The following is an 8,194-nucleotide window of genomic DNA, read 5'->3' on the forward strand; positions in this document are numbered from 1 at the left end:
ATTAAAAAAAAGAGGCCATAAAAAAAGAGAGAAAAGGCCCAAATAATAAAAAAAATGAGAGAAAAAGAGAGAAGGGACAATGTTACTATCCTTTTACCACACTTGTGCTTCAAAGTAGCACCTTGTTCTTCATGTAGTGAGTCTCATATATTATGCTTCAAAGTAGCACCATGTTTTTCATATAGTGAGTCTCATAAGTTGTCTTGTTCATACTAGTGGGAATTTTTCATTATAGAACTTGGCTTGTATATTCCTACGATGGGCTTCCTCAAATGCCCTAGGTCTTCATGAGCAAGCAAGTTGGATGCACACCCTCTAGTTTTCTTTTGTTGAGCATTCATAGCTCTAGTGCATCCATTGCATGGCAATCCCTACTCCTCATGTTGACATCAATTGATGGGCATCTCCATAGCTCATTGATTAGCCTCGTTGATGTGAGACTTTCTCCTTTTTTGTCTTCTCCACACAATCCCCATCATCATATTCTATTCCACCCGTAGTGCTATATCCATGGCTCACGCTCATGTATCGCCTGAAGGTTGAAAAAGTTTGAGATTATTTGAGTATGAAACAATTGCTTGGCTTGTCATCGGGGGTATAGAAGTTGGGAACATCTTTGTGTGACGAAAATGAAGCATAGCCTAACTATATGATTTTGTAGGGATGAACTTTCTTTGGCCATGTTATTTTGAGAAGACATGATTGCTTTGATTTGTATGCTTGAAGTATTATTATTTCTATGTCAATATGAACTTTTGTCTTGAATCTTTCGGATCTGAATATTCATACCATGATTAAGAAGATTTACATTGAAATTATGCCAAAGTATCACTCCGCATCAAAAATTCTTTTTTATCATTTATCTACTCGAGGACGAGCAGGAATTAAGCTTGGGGATGCTTGATACGTCTCCAACGTATCTATAATTTTTGATTGCTCCATGCTACTTTATCTACTGTTTTGGACTATAATGGGCTTTATTTTCCACTTTTATATTATTTTGGGGACTAACATATTAACCGGAGGCCCAGCCCAGAATTGCTGTTTTTTTGCCTATTTCAGTGTTTCGAAGAAACGGAATATCAAACGGAGTCCAAACGGAATGAAACCTTCGGGAACGTGACTTTCTCACCGAATGTGATCCAGGAGACTTGGACCCTACTCCAAGGAGCTTCCGAGGAGGTCACGAGGGTGGAGGGCGCCCCCCTGGGCGCGCCCCCTACCTCGTAGGCCTCTCGGAGCTCCACCGATGTACTCCTTCCTCCTATATATACCTACGTATCCCCAATATACCAGATACGGAGCCAAAAACCTAATTCCACCGCCGCAACCTTCTGTATCCATGAGATCCCATCTTGGGGCCTGTTCCGGAGCTCCACCGGAGGGGGCATCCACCACGGAGGGCTTCTACATCATCACCATAGCCCCTCCGATGAAGTGTGATTAGTTTACTTCAGACCTTCGGGTCCATAGCTAGTAGCTAGATGGCTTCTTCTCTCTTTTTGGATCTCAATACAATGTTCTCCCCCTTTGTCGTGGAGATCTATTTGATGTAATCTTCTTTTTGCGGTGTGTTTGTTGAGACCGATGAATTGTGGGTTTATGATCCAACTTATCTATGGAAAATATTTGATTCTTCTCTGAATTCTTTTATGTATGATTGAGTTATCTTTGCAAGTCTCTTCGAATTATCCGTTTGGTTCGGCCAACTAGATTGGTAGTTCTTGCAATGGGAGAAGTGAATGGCTTTGGGTTCAATCTTGCGGTGTCCTTACTCAGTGACAGAAAGAGTTGCAAGGCACGTATTGTATTGTTGCCATCGAGGATAACAAGATGGGGTTTTTATCATATTGCATGAATTTATCCCTCTACATCATGTCATCTTGCTTAAAGCGTTACTCTGTTTTTTACTTAATACTCTAGATGCATGCTGGATAGCGGTCGATGAGTGAAGTAATAGTAGTAGATGCAGAATCGTTTCGATCTACTTCTCATGGACGTGATGCCTATATACATCATCATTGCCTAGATATGCTCATAACTATGCTCAATTTTGTCACTTGCTCAACAGTAATTTGTTCACCCACCGTAGAATACTTATGCTCTTGAGAGAAGCCACTAGTGAAACCTATGGCCCCCGGGTCTATTCTCATCATATCAATCTATATAACTTTATTTACTTGCTTTGTTTTTTACTTTGCCTTTACTTTTTACTTTGCATCTATCTATCAAAAATACCAAAAATATTATCTCTATCAGATCTCACTCTCGTAAGTAACCGTGAAGGGATGGACAACCCCTAAGCGTTGGTTGCGAGTTGCTATCGTGTTGTGCATGTACGAGGGACTTGCGCGTGACCTCCTACTGGATTGATACCTTGGTTCCCAAAAACTGAGGGAAATATTTACGCTACTATGCTGCATCATCCTCTCCTCTTCGGGGAAAACCAACGCAAGCTCGAGACGTAGTAGAGGCCATGCTATAAACTTGCTACACTTGTTTGATGTGCCACAGAAATTCAAGGTCATGAGCCTGATGGTTGAGACTATCAAGAGGACAACAGCAGACCAAAAGAGAAGTTGTGGATATGCCCCACAAATTCAGGAGTTGATTAACTCAAACATGGGCACTGGCACATACTTGCTGGACAAGGAACATTTTGCTATCTATCCAGAATTTGAGGACAATTAAGTTGTGATGAATGAGAATGAACCATCATCAGTACAAGCTCAAGAGAAGAAGGAGAAAGCAAAGAAAGACTAGCCTGCTAAGATGCCAACTCAAGAGGAGGCATCTGAGTACTTTTTGAAGAACAAGCAGGAGCATCTTGGTTACTTGATAGCATCAACTCTAAGGATTGAGAAGGGGTTGGCTACCCTAACTCAAAACCAGGAGAGCCTGGAAAGAATCATGGAACAAAAATTCTATGATTTAGATGTCAAAGTAACTGAGATCCAGTCAGTTGTGGAGCAGCTACAGGATGACATGCATGAGAAGAAGGGCAAGACAACCACTGATGCATTTGCCAGAATGCCTAGAGCTAAGAGATCAGCTGCAGTGCCTATGATAGACACCAGAGCCACTTCATCTGCACCAGCTACAGCTCCTACAGCTCCAGTGCAACTAGCTCCAGCACCTACACCTCGAGCTCCATTCACATCAACTGAAGCCTTCGTCCAAGGAGCCATCTCTACACCACCGCCTGAAGATCAAGCCTGAGAGTCGATCTAGTACTATGCATTTTCTATGAACTTTTTGGTAACTTGTTGCCAAAGGGGGAGAAAAATGTATAGATCATAGGCTTCGAGAGAGAGTGTTTCTTTTTGTTCTCTCTTGCTTTGGTGGTTAAACTTTGTTTGCTTTTGATTGCTTGAGATACTATGCTATTATCTGTGAGACATTGATGATCATGTGTTTGATCATAAGCTACACTTATGCTTGTTAGATGATATTATCTTACTTATCCTTATATGATCATTCACTTTGCTTGGTGATGAGTGCATGTATTCAATCTTTATTATTTTGAGCGCTCCACCAAGATGTATGTGACATGGAAGAGTAACCCATGAGCCTAATTCCTTGTGCATTTGCAGTCCAAAGCAAATCTTAAACTATGCACAAATTTAGGGGGAGCTCTTGCTTATCACATACTTCTCAAAGCGACGATGTTTTTCAATCTTATTATCATTTGTCGAAGCTTTGATCTATATGTTGTCATGAATTACCAAAAAGGGGGAGATTGAAAGTGCAACTATCCCTAGGTGGTTTTGGTAATTCATAACTACATATAGCTCATTGAGCTAATGCTATTCCAAGACAAATGTTTTAGGAAAGCTCAATGAATGGCATGGCATGGATGATGAAACTGGATCCCTCAAAATATTAAGGACAAAGGATTGGCTCAAGCTCAAAAGCTCAAGACTCTACATTTTACATTTTAGTGATCCAAGATCACATTGATTCTATAGGAAAAGCCAATACTATCAAGAAGGGATGAGGTGTTGCTTAATGAGCCTCTTGCTTCAAGTGCTTAGTGATATGCTCCAAAAATCCTCAACTACTTTCTCACATCCACATATGACCTAAACCCAAAGTCAAAATCGGTCCCACCGATTCTTTCTATCCGGCGCCACCGAGTTCAGATGTCATAGCCACTGCCACAAACCCTAGGCAAATCGGTCTTACTGATAGGGATCTCGGTCTCACCGAGATGGGATTGTAATCTCTCTGTTTCCCTTTGTAACATTTCGGTCTAACCGAAGTGAGCGATCGGTCCCACCGAGATTGCAATGTAAACTCTCTGTTTCCCTTTCGTAACATTTCGGTCTCACCGAAAAGTGCGAATCGGTCCCACCGAGTTTACCTGACCAACTCTTTGGTTAGCTAATTACCAAAATCGGTCTCACCGAGTTTGTGTAATCGGTATCACCGAGATCACGTTATGCCCTAACCCTAACCATATCGGTCCTACCGAGTTTCATGTCGGTCCCACCAAAAATCCTAACGGTCACTAGGTTTACTAAATTGGTCCGACCGAGTTTGTTGATTCGGTCCCACCGAGTTTGGTAAATTGTGTGTAACGGTTAGATTTTGTGTGGAGGCTATATATACCCCTCCACCTCCTCTTCATTCGTGGAGAGAGCCATCAGAACAAACCTACACTTCCAATCTACATTTTCTGAGAGAGAACTACCTACTCATGTGTTGAGGCCAAGATATTCCATTCCTACCATATGAATCTTGATCTCTAGCCTTCCCCAAGTTGCTTTCCACTCAAATCTTCTTTCCCTATGAGAGAGAGTTGAGTGTTGGGGAGACTATCATTTGAAGCACAAGAGCAAGGAGTTCATCACCAACGCACCATTTGTTACTTCTTGGAGAGTGGTGTCTCCTAGATTGGCTAGGTGTCACTTGGGAGCCTCCGACAAGATTGTGGAGTTGAACCAAGGAGTTTGTAAGGGCAAGGGGATCGCCTACTTCATGAAGATCTACAGCTAGTGAGGCAAGTCCTTCATGGGCGACGGCCATGGTGGTATAGACACGGTTGCTTCTTCGTGGATCCTTCGTGGGTGGAGATGCTACCTCTTGAGCACTGTGTTGGTTTTCCCCGAAGAGGAGAGGATGATGCAGCAAAGTAGCGTAAGTATTTCCCTCAGTTTTTGAGAACCAAGGTATCAATCCAGTAGGAGACCATGCACAAGTCCCTCGTACCTACACAAAACGATAGCAACTCGCAACTAACGTGATTAGGGATTCTCAATCCCTTCACGGTCACTTACGATACTGAGATCTGATAGAGATGATAAATAATATTTTTGGTATTTTTGATAGATAGATGCAAAGTAAAAAGTAAAAGGCAAAGTAAAAACAAAGCAAGTAAATAAAGTGATAGAGATTGATATGATGAGAATAGACCCGGGGGCCATAGGTTTCACTAGTGGCTTCTCTCAAGAGCATAGATTTCCTACGATGGGTTAACAAATTACTGTTGAGCAATTGACAGAATTGAGCATAGTTATGAGTATATCTAGGCAATGATCATGTATATAGGCATCACGTCCAAAACAAGTAGACCGAAACGATTCTGCATCAACTACTATTACTCCACTCATCGGCCGCTATCCAGCATGCATCTAGAGTATTAAGTAAAAACAGAGTAACGCCTTAAGCAAGATGACATGATGTAGAGGGATAAATTCATGAAATATGATTAAAACCCCATCTTGTTATCCTCGATGGCAACAATACAATACATGCCTTGATGCCCCTTCTGTCACTGGGTAAGGACACCGCAAGATTGAACCCAAAGCTAACCACTTCTCCCATTGCAAGAACTACCAATCTAGTTGGCCAAACCAAAAAGGATAATTCGAAGAGACTTGCAAAGATAACTCAATCATACATAAAAGGATTCAGAGAAGAATCAAATATTTTCCATAGATAATACTGGATCATAAACCCACAATTCATCGGTCTCAACAAACACACCGCAAAAATAAGATTACATCGAATAGATCTCCACAAGAGAGGGGGAGAACTTTGTATTGAGATCCAAAAAGAGAGAAGAAGCCATTTAGCTACTAGCTATGGACCCGAAGGTTTGAAGTAAACTACTCACACTTCATCGGAGGGGCTATGGTGATGATGTAGAAGCCCTCCGTGGTGGATGCCCCCTCCGGCGGAGCTCCGGAACAGGCCCCAAGATGGGATCTCATGGATACAGAAGGTTGCGGTGGTGGAATTAGGTTTTTGTCTCCTGTTCTATCGTACGGGGATTCGTAGGTATATATAGGAGGAAGGAGCACGTCGGTGGAGTGTCAGGGGGCCCACGAGGTAGGGGGCGTGCCCAGGGGGGGCACCCTCCACCCTCGTGACCGCCTCTGGCACTTCTTGGAGTAGGGTCCAAGTCTCCTGGATCACGTTCAGTTGGAAAATCACGTTCCCGAAGGTTTCATTCCGTTTGGACTCCGTCTGATATTCCGTTTCTTCGAAACACTGAAATGGGCAAAAAACCAGCCATCCTGGGCTGGGCCTCCGGTTAATAGGTTAGTCCCAAACATAATATAAAAGTGGAAAATAAAGCCCAATATAGTCCAAAACAGTAGATAAAGTAGCATGGAGCAATCAAAAATTATAGATACGTTGGAGACGTATCAAGCATCCCCAAGCTTAATTCCTACTCGTCCTCGAGTAGGTAAATGATAAAAAAAGAATTTTTGATGCGGAGTGATACTTTGGCATAATTTCGATATAAATCTTCTTAATTGTGATATGAATATTCAGATCTGAAAGATTCAAGACAAAAGTTCATATTGACACAAAAATAATAATACTTCAAGCATACTAATCAAAGCAATTATGTCTTCTCAAAATAGCATGGCAAAAGAAAGTTCATCCCTACAAAATCATATGGTTAGGCTATGCTTCATTTTCGTCACACAAAGATGTTCCCAACTTCTATACCCCCAATGACAAGCCAAGCAATTGTTTCATACTCAAATAATGTCAAACTTTTTCAACCTTCACGCAATACATGAGCGCGAGCCATGGATATAGAACTATGGGTGGAATAGAATATGATGATGGGGATTGTGTGGAGAAGACAAAAAAAGGAGAAAGTCTCACGTTAACGAGGCTAATCAACAGGCTATGGAGATGCCCATCAATTGATGTCAACATGAGGAGTAGGGATTGCCATGCAACGGATGCACTAGAGCTATGAATGCTCAACAAAAGAAAACTAGTGGGTGTGCATCCAACTCGCTTGCTCACGAAGACCCAGGGCATTTTGAGGAAGCCCATCATTGGAATATACAAGCCAAGTTCCATAATGAAAAATTCCCACTAGTATAAAAAGACAACCTATGAGACTCAATACCATGAAGATCTTGGTGCTACTTTGAAGCACAATATATGAGACTCACTACATGAAGAACAAGGTGCTACTTTGAAGCACAAGTGTGGTAAAAGGATAGTAGCATTGTCGCTTCTCTCTTTTTCTCTCATTTTTTTTATTTGGGCCTTTCTCTTTTTTTTATGGCCTCCTTTTTTTCGTCCGGAGTCTCATCCCGACTTATGGGGGAATCATAGTCTCCATCATCCTTTCCTCACTTGGGACAATGCTCCAATAATGATGATCATCACACTTTTATTTTTCTTACAACTCAACAATTACACATCGATACTTAGAACAAAGTATGATTCTATATGAATGCCTCCGGCGGTGTACCGGGATGGTGCAATGAATCAAGAGTGACACGTATGAAAAATAATGCATGGTGGCTTTGCCACAAATACGTTGTCAACTACATGATCATGCGATGGCAATATGACAAAAGTGATGTATGTCATGATGATGATGGTGGAAGTTGCATGGCAATATATCTCGGAATGGCTATGGAAATGCCATGATAGGTAGGTATGGTGGATGTTTTGAGGAAGATATAAAGAGGTTTATGTGTGATAGAGCGTATCATATCACGGGTGAGGTAGTCCCGGATTAGGGGGTGTCCGGATAGCCGGACTACCATCATCGGCCGAACTATCATCGGCCGGACTATCATCATCGACCGGACTCCAAGACTATGAAGATACAAGATTGAAGACCTCGTCCCGTGTCCGGATGGGACTTTCCTTGCCGTGGAAGGCAAGCTTGGCCATACGGATACGTAGATCTCCTACCATTGTAACCGAC

The sequence above is a fragment of the Triticum dicoccoides genome, chromosome 2B (assembly GCF_002162155.2).
Source record: "Triticum dicoccoides isolate Atlit2015 ecotype Zavitan chromosome 2B, WEW_v2.0, whole genome shotgun sequence".
In the NCBI taxonomy this organism is placed as follows: Eukaryota; Viridiplantae; Streptophyta; class Magnoliopsida; order Poales; family Poaceae; genus Triticum; species Triticum dicoccoides.